Source organism: Bubalus kerabau, chromosome 18 (assembly GCF_029407905.1).
Source record: "Bubalus kerabau isolate K-KA32 ecotype Philippines breed swamp buffalo chromosome 18, PCC_UOA_SB_1v2, whole genome shotgun sequence".
Classification (NCBI taxonomy): domain Eukaryota; kingdom Metazoa; phylum Chordata; class Mammalia; order Artiodactyla; family Bovidae; genus Bubalus; species Bubalus kerabau.
In genome coordinates, this window is record NC_073641.1 from 1041894 (window position 1) to 1063047 (window position 21154).

The 21154-nt window shown below is 47.9% G+C and overlaps 3 pseudogenes; all 3 read left to right on the plus strand.

The window, feature by feature from the left end:
- The first annotated feature begins 13061 nt into the window (after positions 1–13061).
- Positions 13062–13181, plus strand: LOC129633398 (uncharacterized; annotated as a pseudogene).
- Positions 13182–16425: 3244 nt separating this feature from the next.
- LOC129633399 (uncharacterized) lies at positions 16426–16545 on the plus strand (annotated as a pseudogene).
- Positions 16546–19789: 3244 nt separating this feature from the next.
- LOC129633400 (uncharacterized) lies at positions 19790–19909 on the plus strand (annotated as a pseudogene).
- Positions 19910–21154: the final 1245 nt, after the last annotated feature.

Genomic DNA, 21154 nt, shown 5'->3' on the forward strand with positions numbered 1-21154 from the left:
AACCCCGTCTAGAGCAGGGGCAGACACCTCTGGTAGAAAAAAGCCATGGCACTGGGCACTGCTTTTTTCTCTCTTACAGATGGGGCCTAACAGTCCAGAACCACCACCCCCCCTTGAATAATATCTTGAAAAACTGGGATAATTTTGATCCTCAAGGCCTAAAAATCCCTTATATATGGGGTTTCTTTGCTTTAAGAGACGACCTCACCTGCCCAGAGAGATAATCCCTGCTGGGACATCTTCTCGATCGGTCTACCCCTGTCATCAGAGCCAATTTGAGCACTCTCTGGTTTAAATTTTAGCTATGAAGCTATGACTACATGAAGGAGAAATGACATTTTGAACCCTGAATGGCCATGTGTATTCTTTAGACTCCGGAGAAAACTAGGTAAAATGGAATCTTTTTGAAATTGCAAAACTGGTTCCTTTTGCACATGTAATTACTAAAAGTTTGACTTGTGAAAATACTCTTTTGGGGAGCTCTGATCCTGCCTGAGAAACAGAAACATGCCTGGGGAAAAACCTGAGTTAACTCTTATCATGTCCTTGAGATACACAGCCCACTCGATCCGGGACTCCAGCCATGAGCTGGAACTCAAGCCAAGAAAATAAAAGGGACAAAGAGACAATTTAAATTTCAGGTGGAAAACTGTGAGGTTTCTGTCTGTCCAGATTTGTGTGTGTCTCGGTGTATGTCTCCATCCTTGGAAAAAATTGCTAAAGGCTAAGTGGTTCAATGAGCTCTAATTAATTGGCCTAAAGAGAAGTAAGTGCTTACAAATCAAACAATTCTAAATTCAAGGAAATTAAAGTAAATGAATTTGAGGCTTGTGTGAACTGGGAAATAATCATTATTGTATTGATACATGATACTGATGTTTGTTTATTGATCTAATTAACAGAGACATTGTGCAGATACTTTTATAAATGATATAACTTTGGGTGATTTATCCTTACCGATCAACAGAATGATGATATAAAGTACAAGTTATGGTTTCTGAAGAAAAGTAAGATGTGTGTTTTTAATAAAAAGTAATAAGGAATGGAATTACATTCTATTAAGGAAAAGCAAAGTAAGTCTAAACGTACAGGTGGCTGTCCTCTAAGTGGACAAATGAAGTGACGAATACAGAAAGTGCAAAAAGGTGTGTTGCAAGTGAAAGAAGAGTTTTGTGCATGCTACAAGTTTGTTAAGACATTAAACTGCCTTTGAAGTCTTATTGTGACTATGACTAAGTGAATAACTATTGTTTCCCAGTGAATATAAGCTGTTACCAAACTGGAATTTGGTTTTCTCTCACTGATTAAAAGAACAAAGTTTTCTTGGAATGTGGCTTTTGATAACAGACTACAGCACATATGAACACAGCTCATTCTGCTTCTACAAAAGTTAACGCCTCTTCAGGGAATTTAAAATGGATTAAAAATGGCCATAAACCAAAGGGTTGGGGCTATGAGAGGTCCAACGTGGCCACTTGGCTTTTCCTGGCTCCCTGACAAACCTCATTTTTATTTGATAATGCCTTTCCTGGCTTCAGAATTAATATCTCAGAATAGAAAAAATGGTTAAAAGGTGCTTTCCACAATCTCCAGTGATCAGGGCACCCACTTTGCTGGACAGGTCATACAGACATTCACAAAAGCTTCATGAGTTTCTTCGAGACTACTGCTTTCACTGATGTCCTTGGCCATTGGGCAAGGACAGCAGAACAAAGGGATCAATTGCATGGGATGGAGTAGACTGCTAAATATGACCGCAATTTTCACGACTTTTTGTCTGACATATTGTTGATTTTTACTCTGTGTTTTCAGATATAAAGAAGCACTTCTCCTCGAGTTACTGATCATTTAAAACAATCTAGTGATTTACTCCTACGGGTGAAATTATACCTTTTTTCTCTCTGCCTCATCCCTCCAGAAGCTGGAGACACTTGGGTTCTGAACAGCCTTATCAGGTAAATAAAAAGACTGTCTCCCGACATATACAGAAATCTCAACGTATACTGGGGAGCTCTAAAAGAAAAATCCACCTAACTGATGTCAGGCCTATGGCATCTATTATGTTTCACTGAATATTAAGTTCCAGTTTTTTAAGTTAAGGTCTGTATTTACTAAGACGCACTCCTGAGATAGTTCCTTGTGGTTATGTTACATTGCTAAGAGGTTTAATTAAGTTGTTAAAAAGGACATTCTGAGTTTGTTTCTAAAGCTTATCTCAATAACCAGTCTTTGAATCAAGATCAGATGCTCAGGATCTACAACCAGGATATCAACAGCAAGCTATAGTCATTTAGCAAACTAAGTCAGATGACATGGAGATGTCACTGGGCTACACCTACTAGAAGTTCTTGACTTAACTTCTTACTTATGATTCTACTATTACTGCTATTGTTTTCTATATTGCCTGTTTCAAGAAGTGTTGTTCCTTACATTATCAAGTGTGTGACTGAGCCACTAAGTGAGTCACTGTATGACTTAGCTGGAAAAAGAAGAGAAGTGAAAAGCAAAGGAGATAAGGAAAGATATAAGCCTCTGAATGCAGAGTTCCAAAGAACAGCAAGGAGAGATAAGCAAGCCTTCCTCAGTGATCAATGCAAAGAAATAGAGGAAAACAACAGAATGGGAAAGACTAGAGATCTCTTCAAGAAAATTAGAGATACCAAGGGGACATTTCATGCAAAGATGGGCTCGTAAAGGACAGAAATGGTATGGACCTAACAGAAGCAGCAGATATTAAGAAGAGGTGGCAAGAATACACAGAAGAACTGTGCAGAAAAGATCTTCACGACCCAGATAATCACGACGGTGTGATCACTGACCTAGAGCCAGACATGCTGGAATGTGAAGTCAAGTGGGCCTTAGAAAGCATCACTACGAACAAAGCTAGTGGAGGTGATGGAATTCCAGAGGAGCTGTTTCAAATCCTGAAAGATGATGCTGTGAAAGTGCTGCACTCAATATGCCAGCAAATTTGGAAAACTCAGCAGTGGCCACAGGACTGGAAAAGGTCAGTTTTCATTCCAATCCCAAAGAAAGCAATGCGAAAGAATGCTCAGACTACCGCACAATTGCACTCATCTCACATGCTAGTAAAGTAATGCTCAAAATTCTCCAAGCCAGGCTTCAGCAATACACGAACCGTGAACTTCCAGATGTTCAAGCTGGTTTTAGAAAAGGCAGAGGAACCAGAGATCAAATTGCCAACATCTGCTGGATCATGGAAAAAGCAAGAGAGTTCCAGAAAAACATCTATTTCTGCTTTATTGACGATGCCAAAGCCTTTGACTGCATGGATCACAATAAACTGTATAAAATTCTGAAAGAGATGGGAATACCAGAACACCTGACCTGCCTCTTAAGAAATCTGTATGCAGGTCAGGAAGCAACAGTTAGAACTGGACATGGGAAAACAGACTGGGTCCAAATAGGAAAAGGAGTACGTCAAGGCTGTATATTGTCACCCTGCTTATTTAATTTCTATGCAGAATACATCATGAGAAACGCTGGACTGGAAGAAACACAAGCTGGAATCAAGATTGCCGGGATAATATCAATAACCTCAGATATGCAGATGACACCACCCTTATGGCAGAAAGTGAAGAGGAACTCAAAAGCCTCTTGATGAAAGTGAAAGTGGAGAGTGAAAAACGGCTTAAAGCTCGACACACAGAAAACGAAGATCACGGCATCTGGTCCCATCGCTTCATGGGAACTAGATGGGGAAATAGTGGAAACAGTATCAGACTTTATTTTGGGGGGCTCCAAAATCACTGCAGATGGTGACTGCAGCCATGAAATTAAAAGACGCTTACTCCTTGGAAGAAAAGTTATGAACAACCTAGATAGCATATTCAAAAGCAGAGACATTACTTTGCCAACAAAGGTCCGTCTAGTCAAGGCTATGGTTTTCCTGTAGTCATGTATGGATGTGAGAGTTGGACCATGAAGAAGGCTGAGCACCGAAGAACTGATGCTTTTGAACTGTGGTGTTGGAGAAGACTCCTGAGAGTCCCTTGGACTGCAAGGAGATGCAACCAGTCCATTCTGAAGGAGATCAGCCCTGGGATTTCTTTGGAAGGAATGATGCTGAAGCTGAAACTCCAGTACTTTGGCCACCTCATGCAAAGAGTTGACTCTTTGGAAAAGACCCTGATGCTGGGAGGGATTGGGGGCAAGAGGAGAAGGGGACGACAGAGGATGAGATGGCTGGATGGCATCACTGACTCGATGGACGTGAGTCTGAGTGAAGTCCAGGAGTTGGTGATGGAGAGGGAGGCCTGGCGTGCTGCGATTCATGGGGTCACGAAGAGTCGGACACGACTGAGCGACTGAACTGAACTGAACTGACATAACATAAGAAATCCCCACATAATAGGAATTAAACTCAATATATGAGTTTTCTCATACAGTGTGATTTACTAGCGAAAAGCAACCACCACCCCACAACCTGAACTGCTCATGAATCCAGACTGAATGAGGCAGGCAGAATAATGTCTTATTTTAAGCCTCATTCCGAGAGAGAGAGATTTGTATGAATGATGTCTCTGTGAAATGAAGCAATATATTCCGGCCTCTTTATTTCCTAGTACTTGTATTTATTAACAGGAGAGATAAGAATGGCATATATTGTAAGCATCTTTTTTAAAAATTCCTCACCCAAAATATCTGGTATTAAACTCTGTAGTTCATGGCTGAAGGTCATGGATTATGGTTTCTGCTTAATTTACACATGAAGGCAGAGCTGAGGTCTCTATGGAAGGCTGTTAAACACTATAAGCAAACACAGAGATGGGGATATTGAAAAATATCAGTTATTACCAGATATTCGCAACTATCTGGGAAGACGAATGGATGATCTTTATGAAAATGTAACTCCAAACAACTGATCCACTTGAGGAGATAATTCAATTGGGAAATTAAGTAAGATTTGGTTGATTTACATTATTTACAACATATTCATTCAGTTACTTTGATAACTTCTGCCTCCTTAAGATTATTATTTACAATTCTGAAACACCATTCTTTTTTGACATTTAAATATTCAGCAAAATATGCAAAATAATATTTGCAAAGTATCTTGCAAGTACAAAAATAAGACACATACATATTCAGTTCAGTTCAGGCCCTCAGTCGTGTCTGACTCTTTGAGACCCCATGTACTGCAGCACACCAGGCCTCCCCGTCCCGTCACCAACTCCCGGAGTCCACCCAAACCCATGTCCATTGAGTCCGTGATGCCATCCAGCCATCTCATCCTCTGTTGTCCCCTTCTCCTCCTCCCCTCAACCTTTCCAAGCATCAGGGTCTTTTCAAATGCGTCAGCTCTTCTCATCAGGTGGCCAAAGTGTTGGAGTTTTAGCTTCAACATCAGTCCTTCCAATGGACACCCAGGACTGATCTCCTTTAGGATGGACTGATTGGATCTCCTTGCAGTCCAAGGGACTCTCAAGAGTCTTCTCCAACACCACAGTTCAAAAGCATCAATCCTTCGGCCCTCAGCTTTCTTTATAGTCCAACTCTCACATCCATACATGACTGCTGGAAAAACTATAGCTTTGACTAGACAGATCTTTGTTGCTCGTAAAGTAATGCTCAAAATTCTCCAAGCCAGGCTTCAGCAATACGTGCACCAAGAACTTCCAGATGTTCAAGCTGGTTTTAGAAAAGACAGAGGAACCAGAGGTCAAATTGCCAACACCTGCTGGATCATCGAAAAAGCAAGAGAGTTCCAGAAAAACGTCTATTTCTGCTTTATTGACTATGCCATAGCCTTTGACTGTGTGAGTCACAATAAACTGTGGAAAATTCTGAAGGAGACACACACATAATATAGCCAAATATTAATATGGCCTATCTTTGTGTGGAGAACAGTTAACAACATTTTTATGACATAGTAATAATATGATTCTTTAAAATCCATCATCTGTCCTATTAATTCTAAAAAATATTACATTATTTGAGAGAGAAACATTAGAAAATATCCTATTACCTAAAATAAATCTATAGTATTAAATATAGTTTAACTCATTATATAGAATACAAATCTATACTATTAATAGTTACATTTTATATCCAAAACTATGCACATTTTCATAAGAAAATGCAGCAATCTTAAAAATGTATTTCAAACAAAATGTATACTTTGCCCTAGAAAATCATGAAAATCCTATATGTATGGATGTATACACATTAGACTTCCCTGGTAGCTCAACTGGTAAAGAATCCACCTGCAATGCAGGAGACCCCTGGTTGATTCCTGGGTCGGGAAAATCCCCTGGGGAAGAGATAGGCTACCCACTCCAGTATACTTGGGCTTCCCTGATGGCTCAGTTGGTAAAGAGTCTGCCTGCAATGTGGGAGACCTGGGTTCAGTCCCTGGCTTGGGAAGATCCCCTGGAGGAGAACATGGCAACCCACTCCGATATTTGTGTCTGGAGAATCCCCATGGACAGAGAAGCCTGGTGGGCTACAGTCCATGTGGCCACAGAGTCAGAAACACCTAAGCACAGCAGCAGAATATATATATATATATATATATATATATTCCCATCACTGAGTCTGATCTATATTTTGTCAAATATTATTTTAGGATTATTCTACACTTGAATTTAGATAGTAAGTGAAAGTCTTTTACTTTGAGATTAATCATCTTTTTTGAGGAACTAAAGGATTTATATTTTCTTCTTTTTTGTAGCAAAGTCAGTTGTAGTTTATTTATTCCTTGATCATGTATACTTAATGTCAAACCCAGTTCAAATAGCATGAGTTTGTATATATATATATATATATATATATATATATATATATATATATATATATATACACACACATACACATACATTTCCCCCAATACTTACAATGTTACTTCACAAACAGATCACACAGTGACTTGCTTTTCAGACTGTAAGACTTGCCATGTCGACTATAAGGCTGGACTTTACACTATGTTGTATTTAGATCTATATATTCTTTTCACTTAAGTAAAATAATAGCAGTTCACAAATACACACAAAAAAATCTCTAGGTACTTGATTAAAAGAAATCTAGAGTTGTAGGATACGAGGCTAGGTATATAGTTCTGAAAGGAGTTTGCAGTATGTGATTGTTCTTATTTTCCTATAACTGCCTTTTTGTTTTTGTTTAGTCGCTGAATCATGTCCAGCTGTTTTGCATCCCCATGGGCTGTAGCCCACCAGATTCCTCTCTCCATGGGATTTCCCAGGCAAAAACACTGGAGTGGGTAGCCATTTCCTTCTCCAGAGGATCTTCCTGGCCCAAGGATTGAACATGTGTCTCCTGCATTAGCAGGTGGATTCTTTAACTGTCTTTTACCTTGTAACATATTATTACCTTTTATACCTTGAGGCCAAGTATTTTGAGAGCGAAGTCTCCCCCAGGTTTAGCCTTCAATACAGGCAGGATCACTCTCCCTCCAGATTTTTCAGTGTGTTTTTACTCTGTAAAAAGTTTCCTTTTCTTTTTTTTTAAACAAAGGGGATTATTAGTGAAAAGTGAAATCAAGGAAAACGCATTGAGAGGAAAATAAAGAAGGAAACACTGAAGGCAAGCTGTTGTTGGAGGCTTGGCTTTTACACATTCTGCCTGATTTTCCCATTAGCAGGAGAGACTCAGCAACAGAGGGAGTGATGAGAAGACAGTCACTGGCGTCAGAGATGAATGACCTTCAGATCATTAAGCTCCTTTCCCAGAACCTTTTATTGCACCAAACTCTTCTTATGGAATTTTTCATCTCCATGTTTCTAAGTGTGTAGATAAGCGGGTTGAGCATGGGGACAATAATTGTGTAGAAGAGCATAAACACTTTATCCTCTGGTAATGTTGTGGCAGGTCTAATGTAAACAAAGGTGACAGGTGTGAAAAAGAGGATCACGGACTGTGATGTAGGAACTACAGGTGGAAAGTGCTTTATGGTGGCTTTCTGCAGAATATGTGCACACATTATACAGAATCAAAATGTAGGAGGCCATCAAAACCACAAAGAGCACCAGTCCCATCAAGCCAGAATTGGCAATGACAAAAAAGCCAATTTTGTGTGTATCAGTGCAGGCTAGTTTCAACAAAAGATATGCATCACAGAAATAGTGGTCTATTTCACTGGGGCCACAGAAAGGTGAAACAATCGCAAGAAGAAAGAGACCAAGAGAATGAAGAAGTCCCCCTGCACACGACGCTATGAGAATTGAGTGACGTTTTTGCCTGTTCATGGTGATGGCGTCGTGGAGAGGTTTGCTGATGACCACATAGCAGTCACAGGCCATCCCTGTGAGGGTGAAGACCTCATTCCCCCCTCCCCAAAGAAGTAGGTGGTGAAAAGCTGTGTCATGCAGTTTTTATAGGAAATGGCCTTTTTTCCATCAGTAAGTCAGTCATGAGTTTGGGTGTCACAGTGGAGGTGTAGAAGAGATCTGAGAGTGCAAGGCAGTTAAGGAAGAAGTACATGGGCTGGGTGATTAGCTGACTGCATGTAATAGAAGTCACAATGATCAAATTCCCCAACCAAATAGCCAGGTAACAGAATAAGAAAAATAAAAAGCAGAGGATCTGGACTTTCTTGTCCATAGAAAGTTCTAAGAGGATAAATTCAGTAACATTATTTCTATCTTCCATGATCTGATGTTCAAGAAAGTTATCTGAAATGACAAAACCAATGAAATGAATCATTGATGAGAAAATGGAAACCTAATATCTACTTTAAATGGCACCAATGTGCCGGTGCTAGACGGCAAAGTCGATCAGGTCCCGAGAACGTGCACAGCGGGGCTGAGAAAAGAAACAAAAGCAAGAGAAATCTCCAACGAAGATGGGGTCGAGAGGTTCAGACACGTCTCCACGAAGGGACGCAGTCTGACACCAACTTTATTCAGCATCTCACATTTATACAGAAGAGCGTGAGAAAGACAAGACAGTTAACATTTTCTTTGTTTGACCTACACATCTTACAAACAGTCACAAGAAATCTTGAGAGCATGGGAATGGCACCCTGTTATTATTTCTTACACCAGATAATATTTCTCTGTGAGTGAGAAGTTTGCACAGAACTCCAGGTGCCTGCAGTAAATAAGCGCCTAATCTCTGGGGTGGCGGGACAGAGAGCTATGTTTGCAAGCAAACCCTCAAGGACTGAGGCAGCTCCCAGAGCTGTGTCCTTCGGACAAAGGACCCCGTTCTGACGGGCAGCTCCCCGCACCAATGCCTTTTAAAGACAAGTTCTTTTGAGACCCACTGAAATCATTTTCATTTAATACGAGTCTTTTGAATATCTAGTACTAATATTCCTCGAAGAGCTAAGAATACAGTGATAAATTAGACAAAGTTCCAGTTTTTATATAATTTAAATTATTTTGTGAGGAAGCCAGGAATTATATTTATCAAGAATTTTTAAAAAAGAGATAATCTTAATAGTGTTAAGTAGGGCGACATATAATGTGCCAATTTAGGATGTAAAATAGAGGTAACTATAGAATTTGCTTGATTAAGTGGTTTCTAATGAAGTCACAAAATTGGTGTAGGGTGAGTGGGTGGGTTTTGCAGTGCTGGCACAGAGTCAATGTTAAATAAATATCAATTAAATAAAAATCTGGAAAGTGAACAATGTGCTATAATTTTGAAGGAATAATACAATACAGAATCATCCTTTAGTCAGGTAATTCATGATAAAACTGAAGAACAAATCATTTTTATGAGTGGACTCATGATCCTTTTTGACTTTTAAGTTAGTTAAGTTGCTCAGTAGTATCTGACTCTTCGCGACCCAGTGGACTGTAGCCCACCAGGCTCCTCCATCCATGGGATTCTCCAGGCAAGAATACTGGAGTGGGTTGCCATTTCCTTCTCCAGGGGATCTTTCTGACTCAGGGATCAAACCCAGGTCTTCTGCATTGCAGGCAGATGCTTTAACCTCTGAGCCACCAGGGAAGCCCTTTTGACTTTTAAGAGGAAATAATTCCTTCATGTGAAATACTCCATGAAACTTTCATATTTCTTAAACAATATTTGTAGCATCTCTAGGTTAATATATTGACAACTATGCTTTTCCTGTTTGTCTATATTTCTCTTGCAAGATTATTTCCTCTTTCAAAATCAATTAACATTCAGAAGTTATTTGAGTTACATCTTATCAGACTGTAATTATACTTGCCTAGTTTGGAAATCATATACTGAGAAATGGGCTCCTCTAATTCCAAAATAGTTCCCCCCAAACACAATACAATAAACAAGATGTAGCACTCCTTCCCTTAATTTCTTAGAGAATTCACCCACACAATCTGCATGTGGAGTAGAGTTCCCTTTGGTCCACATCTTCTCTAGCATTCGTTATTGACAGACTTTGCAATGAGGACTATTCGAACTCGTGGAAGTGGTCCCTCCTTGTAACTTGGAGTTGAGTCGCTCCAAACATTACTGTTATGGAGCAAGATGACATTTTGGAAATGCAGAGAAATTCTATCATCTCCCTGCCCCAACTGCTCTTGTATTTTCCCATCATATTGAATATATGATCACATCCCTTCATGCTTGTTCCCCACGTTACTCTCTGATGTCTTTTAACTGGAATGCCCTCTGCACTCTTTGGCTTCCATCCCATAGGGCATTTTCATTTCTTGAACGTCCTAAGTTTCCCTGGTCGCATAGCCTTCCAAGATGCTATTTTCCCTGCCTGAAATTCTTCCTGCATCTTAACCCTGGTTTACGTAGGTTCAACCTATGGACCTCAACTCAATTGTTACTCTGAAAAGCCTTCCCTGACACCCAGGTTTTGGTGAGGGTAGAGGCCCCTCGACAAGTTCTCCAAGGATCTGCCTGTGATGTATCATTAGATTCGTCTCAGTGAAAGCAGGAACTCTGTGTCTGCTTCTCTCCGCCTTCTAGTTCCAGAAACTTATTACATGCCTCCCAGCTCATCGTAGGTGCTCAGGATTTACTTAGCGTGTGAAAGACAGAAAAGTTCTTGGAAGCGTCAAGGTGTCACTTGGCTCGGCACTTTTGATCTCTTTGTATATTTGGCGATTCAATTCTTTATTTCCTGGGTTGACGTGTACACTATAATCAAGGCACAATCTAAGGCACTAAGACATATCCATAAATATAGGTTATTGCTTTCAAGGAACTCGTACAGCAGATTTCTACAATTTAGGTTCTTGCTTTCAAGGAACTCGTACAGCAGATTTCTACAATTTAGGGCTTCTCAAAAGCTCTACAAGAACGTGAACGTTGAGTATGATCCATTTTCACTTCAAAGAAAGATATTTTGATTTCCATAGAAAAGGTGGAGACCTTCCAACCTTTAGTCCAATACTTATACCTTGACCATTTCAAGCAAGTCTTCTGGTTCCTTCTGGAGGTTTGTGGCTCTTGCAGAAATGTGAAGATCTTCCATCGTCCTCAGACTTTGGTGTCATTTGCAATCATAAAGAAAGCTTCCAGATATAGGTTCCAGACCACCACCACACACAGTCAGTAGCCAAAGGAGTGGATTCCAGGAATATGCATTGTTAAACAGCATCACCGTTGATATTTCTGCTGCACACTCAATGCAGTAGCAAGGGCCTGGATTGTCCACTGGGTCTCATGTGGAATGGAAAGAAGGGCTTCCCCCCACTCCCAAACATCCACCCCACTCTTGACAGCCTTGTGACTAGAAACGGGCCCCGAAACAAGAATCAGACAAACCAGATAAGCCCAGATGGTAGTCCATGAGATGAAGGAACTAAGCAGCTGGTTGGGATGGCACCAAGGGGAAAGGTTGCTCTTTTTGTCTCCCGCTCTACTCCTTTCTTCCTGGACGCCTTAGGGGTTCATCATGGAGATTTGAAATAAAGTTCACCAAAGTCATATGTGTTGAATCAAGATTTTGCATTTCACCATCTCTCAAAAACGAAGAGTGCTTAACCTGCACAGGTTTCTTTCAAAAAAGTCAATTGCTTTTCAGTTCTGGGGTTTCTCTCTTGCCTTGTTCAAGTAGCCTTAAGAGTAAAAATCAACGAAAACTAAAGAAAGATTCCAAGATACCAGCAAAGGACACCTTCTGTTTCTTCAATCATCTTTCCACTTAGTAGCACACGAGCTCTTTTCTTTGTATTTTGCCTAGGGAATTCGCAATGTGCTGGTTCAGATGGCAAGGCATCCGCCCGCAGGAGACTCGGGTTTGATCCCTGGGTCGGGAAGATCCCCTGGAGAAGGTAATGGCAACCCACTCCAGTATTCTCGCCTGGGAAATGCCACGGACAGAGGAGCCTGATGGGCCGCACTCCATGGGTCCTATAAGAGTTGGGCTCAACCCAGCAACTACGAACAGAAGTATTTCCAAAGACCACACTCGTGTGTTTGTGTGTGTGTGTGTGTGTGTCTGTCTGTCTGTCTGTCTGTGTGCCTGCCTGTGGTTCGTCTGCTCTCTCAGGAAGGTCGGGTGCTTGGCGGGCGGCGTGGGGACAAGGGGGGCGCCTCGGTAGGGCAAAGGGGCGGTGCTGAGGCGCTCCAGTCGACCGCGCCTCTGTGGCTCCCGGTGGGTTTGGGCAGCGGGCAGGTGCCGGGCAAGTTGGGCGCTCAAGATTCGCTGCGCCTAGGCCCGCAGGAGGTTCAGAGGCCCCCGGACCGCGGGGATCTGGAGGCGGCGGGCCCCGAAGACCGACACCTCCGGGGTCGCGCGGCCCTGAGCAGCGAACGGGATGGGAGGGGGGGGAGGCCCCGCTCAGCCAGCGCGGCCGGGTCTGGAGTGGCCGGGGGTGGGAGGGCGCCGAGACCTCCGCACCCCTCAGCCCACCCCCCAGGCCCCGCGCGCACGCACGCACGCCCTCCCGGTCACAGGGGGGTCCTGGAAGCCCATCGGGCCCCCGGGCCCGGCCAGGCGGTTGCTGGTCTGGTGTTGGCGGTGTTCGGGGGCCGGGCCGGCGTCAGCAGGCTGGAGTGCGGTCGCGGGTCGTGCGGCTCAAGTACAGCACGGCCCCCCGAGGAGAGGGGCGGCCCGTTGGCCCGACCTGCAGGTCAGAGCGAAAGGGAGGCGAAGCGCAAGGCTCTTAGGGCGCCCCGCGGCGGCCGCGTCCGTCTCCGGCCCTACCGGCCTGAAGGCGCCCGATCTCGTCTGATCTCGGAAGCTAAGCAGGGTCGGGCCTGTTTAGTATCTTGGAAGGGAGACCACCTGGGAATTCCGGGTGCTGGAGGCTTTTTTGCCTACCAGAAGAGGTCCTTTAGCCCCCGCCCCGCGTCCCAATTCTTGGACCCACACCCCCCTCGCCCCCCCGCCACCCCCGCAGCCCCAGCCCCTCCCGGGGCGGGGGGAGTGAGTGGGTGGCCGGGGCCCCGACTCCCGCTGCAGACCTGGGTTGCCTCCCCGCGGCCCGCGAGCCCCTCCGCCTTCGCATTCGGCTTTCAGGAAACCAGACGACCGGCCGTCCCGTCTCCCTCTGGGGCTCCTTTGGCTTGCCTCAGGCAATCCCGGGGCTTGCACCGACTCCAGCCAGAGCCCCAGCCCCCGCCCCACCCCCAGCCTCGCAGGCGATCGCGCATGCGCATGCGAGCGCGCGCACAGATCGATGTGCCCAAACGGGGCATCTGGCTTGTTGGCTTGGACTGGGGGTGGATCTATGCCTGGGAGTGGGACTGCTGAACCATAGGCTACTTCTACTTTTAGTTCCTTCGCGAACCTCCATACTCTTTTCCATCCCGGCTGTACCAACTCCCATTCCTACTCAGCGTGGAGGAGAGTTCCCTTTGCTCCACAGCTTCTCCAGCATCTGCTATGGACAGACGTTGCAATGAGGCCCAGTCGGACTCGGGCGAAGTGGTCCCTCCTTGGCGTTCGGAGTTGAGTCTCTCCAATCATTAGTGACGTGGAGCAAGATGACCGTTTGGAAATGCAGATGCAATTCTGTCACCATCCTGCTCCAACGGCTCTTGTATTTTCCCATCATATTGAAGATACGACCAATTCCCTTCATGCCTGCTCCTCACGTTCTTCTCGGATGTCTTTTCCCTGGAATGCCCTCTGCACTCTTTGGCTTCCATCCCATAGGGCATTTTCATTTCTTGAACGTCCTAAGTTTCCCTGGTCACGTAGACTTCCAGGATGCTGTTTTCCCTGCCTGAAATTCTTCCTGCATCTCAACCCTGGTTTACGTAGGTTCAACCTATGGACCTCAACGCAATGGTTACTCTGAAAAGCCTTCCCTGACACCCAGGTTTTGGTGAGGGTAGAGGCCCCTCGACAAGTTCTCAAAGGATCTGCCTGTGATGTATCATTAGATTCGTCTCAGTGAAAGCAGGAACTCGGTGTCTGCTTCTCTCCGCCTTCTAGTTCCAGAAACTTATTACATGCCTCCCAGCTCATCGTAGGTGCTCAGGATTTACTTAGCGTGTGAAAGACAGAAAAGTTCTTGGAAGCCTCAAGGTGTCACTTGGCTCGGCACTTTTGATCTCTTTGTATATTTGGCGATTCCATTCTTTCCTTTCCTGGGTTCATGTGTACGCTATATTCAAGGCACAATCTAAGGCATTAAGACATATCCATCAGTATGGGTTCTTGCTTTCAAGGAACTCGTACAGCAGATTTCTACAGTTTAGGGCTTTTCAAATGCTCTAGAAGAATGTGAACGTTCAGTGTGATCCATTTTCATTTCCAAGAAAGATCGTTTGACTTCCATAGCAAAGGTGGAGACCTTCCGACGTGTAGTCCAATACTTAGACCTTGACCATGTCAGGCAAGTCTTGCGGTTCCTTCTGGAGGTGTGTGGCTCTTGCAGAAACGTGAAGATCTTCCATCGTCCTCGGACTTTGGTGTCATTTGCAATCATCAAGAAAGCTTCCAGGTATAGGTTCCAGACCACCACCGCACACACTCAGTAGCCAACGGAGTGGATTCCAGGAATATGCGTTGTTAACCAGCATCACCGTTGATATTGTTGCTGCACGCTCTATGCAGTGGCCAGGGCCTGGATTGTCCACTGGGTCTCATGTGGAATGGAAAGAAGGGCTTCCCCCCCACCCCACCCCACCCCCCACTGTTGACAGCCTTGTGACTAGAAACGGGCCCCGAAACAAGAATCAGACAAACCAGATAAGCCCAGATGGTAGTCCATGAGATGAAGGAACTAAGCAGCTGGTTGGGATGGCGCCAAGGGGAAAGGTTGCTCTTTTTGTCTCCCGCTCTACTCCTTTCTTCCTGGACGCCTTAGGGGTTCATCATGGAGATTTGAAATAAAGTTCACCAAAGTCATATGTGTTGAATCAAGATTTTGCGTTTCACCATCTCTCAAAAACGAAGAGTGCTTAACCTGCACAGGTTTCTTTCAAAAAAGTCAATTGCTTTTCAGTTCTGGGGTTTCTCTCTTGCCTTGTTCAAGTAGCCTTAAGAGTAAAAATCAACGAAAACTAAAGAAAGATTCCAAGATACCAACAAAGGACACCTTCTGTTTCTTCAATCATCTTTCCACTTAGTAGCACACGAGCTCTTTTCTTTGTATTTTGCCTAGGGAATTCGCAATGTGCTGGTTCAGATGGCAAGGCATCCGCCCGCAGGAGACTCGGGTTTGACCCCTGGGTCGGGAAGATCCCCTGGAGAAGGTAATGGCAACCCACTCCAGTATTCTCGCCTGGGAAATGCCACGGACAGAGGAGCCTGATGGGCCGCACTCCATGGGTCGTATAAGAGTTGGGCTCAACCCAGCAACTACGAACAGAAGTATTTCCAAAGACCACACTCGTGTGTTTGTGTGTGTGTGTGTGTGTGTGTGTCTGTCTGTGTGCCTGCCTGTGGTTCGTCTGCTCTCTCAGGAAGGTCGGGTGCTTGGCGGGCGGCGTGGGGACAAGGGGGGCGCCTCGGTAGGGCAAAGGGGCGGGGCTGAGGCGCTCCGGTCGACCGCGCCTCCGTGGCTCCCGGTGGGTTTGGGCAGCGGGCAGGTGCCGGGCAAGTTGGGCGCTCAAGATTCGCTGCGCCTAGGCCCGCAGGAGGTTCAGAGGCCCCCGGGCCGCGGGGATCGGGAGGCGGCGGGCCCCTAAGACCGACACCTCCGGGGTCGCGCGGCCCTGAGCAGCGAAGGGGATGGGGGGGGAGGCCCCGCTCAGCCAGCGCGGCCGGGTCTGGAGTGGCCGGGAGTGGGAGGGCGCCGAGACCTCCGCACCCCTCAGCCCACCCCCCAGGCCCCGCGCGCGCGCACGCACGCCCTCCCGGTCACTGGGGGGTCCTGGAAGCCCATCGGGCCCCCGGGCCCGGCCAGGCGGTTGCTGGTCTGGTGTTGGCGGTGTTCGGGGGCCGGGCCGGCGTCAGCAGGCTGGAGTGCGGTCGCGGGTCGTGCGGCTCAAGTACAGCACGGCCCCCCGAGGAGAGGGGCGGCCCGTTGGCCCGACCTGCAGGTCAGAGCGAAAGGGAGGCGAAGCGCAAGGCTCTTAGGGCGCCCCGCGGCGGCCGCGTCCGTCTCCGGCCCTACCGGCCTGAAGGCGCCCGATCTCGTCTGATCTCGGAAGCTAAGCAGGGTCGGGCCTGTTTAGTATCTTGGAAGGGAGACCACCTGGGAATTCCGGGTGCTGGAGGCTTTTTTGCCTACCAGAAGAGGTCCTTTAGCCCCCGCCCCGCGTCCCAATTCTTGGACCCACACCCCCCTCGCCCCCCCGCCACCCCCGCAGCCCCAGCCCCTCCCGGGGCGGGGGGAGTGAGTGGGTGGCCGGGGCCCCGACTCCCGCTGCAGACCTGGGTTGCCTCCCCGCGGCCCGCGAGCCCCTCCGCCTTCGCATTCGGCTTTCAGGAAACCAGACGACCGGCCGTCCCGTCTCCCTCTGGGGCTCCTTTGGCTTGCCTCAGGCAATCCCGGGGCTTGCACCGACTCCAGCCAGAGCCCCAGCCCCCGCCCCACCCCCAGCCTCGCAGGCGATCGCGCATGCGCATGCGAGCGCGCGCACAGATCGATGTGCCCAAACGGGGCATCTGGCTTGTTGGCTTGGACTGGGGGTGGATCTATGCCTGGGAGTGGGACTGCTGAACCATAGGCTACTTCTACTTTTAGTTCCTTCGCGAACCTCCATACTCTTTTCCATCCCGGCTGTACCAACTCCCATTCCTACTCAGCGTGGAGGAGAGTTCCCTTTGCTCCACAGCTTCTCCAGCATCTGCTATGGACAGACGTTGCAATGAGGCCCAGTCGGACTCGGGCGAAGTGGTCCCTCCTTGGCGTTCGGAGTTGAGTCTCTCCAATCATTAGTGACGTGGAGCAAGATGACCGTTTGGAAATGCAGATGCAATTCTGTCACCATCCTGCTCCAACGGCTCTTGTATTTTCCCATCATATTGAAGATACGACCAATTCCCTTCATGCCTGCTCCTCACGTTCTTCTCGGATGTCTTTTCCCTGGAATGCCCTCTGCACTCTTTGGCTTCCATCCCATAGGGCATTTTCATTTCTTGAACGTCCTAAGTTTCCCTGGTCACGTAGACTTCCAGGATGCTGTTTTCCCTGCCTGAAATTCTTCCTGCATCTCAACCCTGGTTTACGTAGGTTCAACCTATGGACCTCAACGCAATGGTTACTCTGAAAAGCCTTCCCTGACACCCAGGTTTTGGTGAGGGTAGAGGCCCCTCGACAAGTTCTCAAAGGATCTGCCTGTGATGTATCATTAGATTCGTCTCAGTGAAAGCAGGAACTCGGTGTCTGCTTCTCTCCGCCTTCTAGTTCCAGAAACTTATTACATGCCTCCCAGCTCATCGTAGGTGCTCAGGATTTACTTAGCGTGTGAAAGACAGAAAAGTTCTTGGAAGCCTCAAGGTGTCACTTGGCTCGGCACTTTTGATCTCTTTGTATATTTGGCGATTCCATTCTTTCCTTTCCTGGGTTCATGTGTACGCTATATTCAAGGCACAATCTAAGGCATTAAGACATATCCATCAGTATGGGTTCTTGCTTTCAAGGAACTCGTACAGCAGATTTCTACAGTTTAGGGCTTTGCAAATGCTCTAGAAGAATGTGAACGTTCAGTGTGATCCATTTTCATTTCCAAGAAAGATCGTTTGACTTCCATAGCAAAGGTGGAGACCTTCCGACGTGTAGTCCAATACTTAGACCTTGACCATGTCAGGCAAGTCTTGCGGTTCCTTCTGGAGGTGTGTGGCTCTTGCAGAAACGTGAAGATCTTCCATCGTCCTCGGACTTTGGTGTCATTTGCAATCATCAAGAAAGCTTCCAGGTATAGGTTCCAGACCACCACCGCACACACTCAGTAGCCAACGGAGTGGATTCCAGGAATATGCGTTGTTAACCAGCATCACCGTTGATATTGTTGCTGCACGCTCTATGCAGTGGCCAGGGCCTGGATTGTCCACTGGGTCTCATGTGGAATGGAAAGAAGGGCTTCCCCCACCCCCCACCCCACCCCCCACTCTTGACAGCCTTGTGACTAGAAACGGGCCCCGAAACAAGAATCAGACAAACCAGATAAGCCCAGATGGTAGTCCATGAGATGAAGGAACTAAGCAGCTGGTTGGGATGGCGCCAAGGGGAAAGGTTGCTCTTTTTGTCTCCCGCTCTACTCCTTTCTTCCTGGACGCCTTAGGGGTTCATCATGGAGATTTGAAATAAAGTTCACCAAAGTCATATGTGTTGAATCAAGATTTTGCGTTTCACCATCTCTCAAAAACGAAGAGTGCTTAACCTGCACAGGTTTCTTTCAAAAAAGTCAATTGCTTTTCAGTTCTGGGGTTTCTCTCTTGCCTTGTTCAAGTAGCCTTAAGAGTAAAAATCAACGAAAACTAAAGAAAGATTCCAAGATACCAACAAAGGACACCTTCTGTTTCTTCAATCATCTTTCCACTTAGTAGCACACGAGCTCTTTTCTTTGTATTTTGCCTAGGGAATTCGCAATGTGCTGGTTCAGATGGCAAGGCATCCGCCCGCAGGAGACTCGGGTTTGACCCCTGGGTCGGGAAGATCCCCTGGAGAAGGTAATGGCAACCCACTCCAGTATTCTCGCCTGGGAAATGCCACGGACAGAGGAGCCTGATGGGCCGCACTCCATGGGTCGTATAAGAGTTGGGCTCAACCCAGCAACTACGAACAGAAGTATTTCCAAAGACCACACTCGTGTGTTTGTGTGTGTGTGTGTGTGTGTGTGTCTGTCTGTGTGCCTGCCTGTGGTTCGTCTGCTCTCTCAGGAAGGTCGGGTGCTTGGCGGGCGGCGTGGGGACAAGGGGGGCGCCTCGGTAGGGCAAAGGGGCGGGGCTGAGGCGCTCCGGTCGACCGCGCCTCCGTGGCTCCCGGTGGGTTTGGGCAGCGGGCAGGTGCCGGGCAAGTTGGGCGCTCAAGATTCGCTGCGCCTAGGCCCGCAGGAGGTTCAGAGGCCCCCGGGCCGCGGGGATCGGGAGGCGGCGGGCCCCTAAGACCGACACCTCCGGGGTCGCGCGGCCCTGAGCAGCGAAGGGGATGGGGGGGGAGGCCCCGCTCAGCCAGCGCGGCCGGGTCTGGAGTGGCCGGGAGTGGGAGGGCGCCGAGACCTCCGCACCCCTCAGCCCACCCCCCAGGCCCCGCGCGCGCGCACGCACGCCCTCCCGGTCACTGGGGGGTCCTGGAAGCCCATCGGGCCCCCGGGCCCGGCCAGGCGGTTGCTGGTCTGGTGTTGGCGGTGTTCGGGGGCCGGGCCGGCGTCAGCAGGCTGGAGTGCGGTCGCGGGTCGTGCGGCTCAAGTACAGCACGGCCCCCCGAGGAGAGGGGCGGCCCGTTGGCCCGACCTGCAGGTCAGAGCGAAAGGGAGGCGAAGCGCAAGGCTCTTAGGGCGCCCCGCGGCGGCCGCGTCCGTCTCCGGCCCTACCGGCCTGAAGGCGCCCGATCTCGTCTGATCTCGGAAGCTAAGCAGGGTCGGGCCTGTTTAGTATCTTGGAAGGGAGACCACCTGGGAATTCCGGGTGCTGGAGGCTTTTTTGCCTACCAGAAGAGGTCCTTTAGCCCCCGCCCCGCGTCCCAATTCTTGGACCCACACCCCCCTCGCCCCCCCGCCACCCCCGCAGCCCCAGCCCCTCCCGGGGCGGGGGGAGTGAGTGGGTGGCCGGGGCCCCGACTCCCGCTGCAGACCTGGGTTGCCTCCCCGCGGCCCGCGAGCCCCTCCGCCTTCGCATTCGGCTTTCAGGAAACCAGACGACCGGCCGTCCCGTCTCCCTCTGGGGCTCCTTTGGCTTGCCTCAGGCAATCCCGGGGCTTGCACCGACTCCAGCCAGAGCCCCAGCCCCCGCCCCACCCCCAGCCTCGCAGGCGATCGCGCATGCGCATGCGAGCGCGCGCACAGATCGATGTGCCCAAACGGGGCATCTGGCTTGTTGGCTTGGACTGGGGGTGGATCTATGCCTGGGAGTGGGACTGCTGAACCATAGGCTACTTCTACTTTTAGTTCCTTCGCGAACCTCCATACTCTTTTCCATCCCGGCTGTACCAACTCCCATTCCTACTCAGCGTGGAGGAGAGTTCCCTTTGCTCCACAGCTTCTCCAGCATCTGCTATGGACAGACATTGCAATGAGGCCCAGTCGGACTCGGGCGAAGTGGTCCCTCCTTGGCGTTCGGAGTTGAGTCTCTCCAATCATTAGTGACGTGGAGCAAGATGACCGTTTGGAAATGCAGATGCAATTCTGTCACCATCCTGCTCCAACGGCTCTTGTATTTTCCCATCATATTGAAGATACGACCAATTCCCTTCATGCCTGCTCCTCACGTTCTTCTCGGATGTCTTTTCCCTGGAATGCCCTCTGCACTCTTTGGCTTCCATCCCATAGGGCATTTTCATTTCTTGAACGTCCTAAGTTTCCCTGGTCACGTAGACTTCCAGGATGCTGTTTTCCCTGCCTGAAATTCTTCCTGCATCTCAACCCTGGTTTACGTAGGTTCAACCTATGGACCTCAACGCAATGGTTACTCTGAAAAGCCTTCCCTGACACCCAGGTTTTGGTGAGGGTAGAGGCCCCTCGACAAGTTCTCAAAGGATCTGCCTGTGATGTATCATTAGATTCGTCTCAGTGAAAGCAGGAACTCGGTGTCTGCTTCTCTCCGCCTTCTAGTTCCAGAAACTTATTACATGCCTCCCAGCTCATCGTAGGTGCTCAGGATTTACTTAGCGTGTGAAAGACAGAAAAGTTCTTGGAAGCCTCAAGGTGTCACTTGGCTCGGCACTTT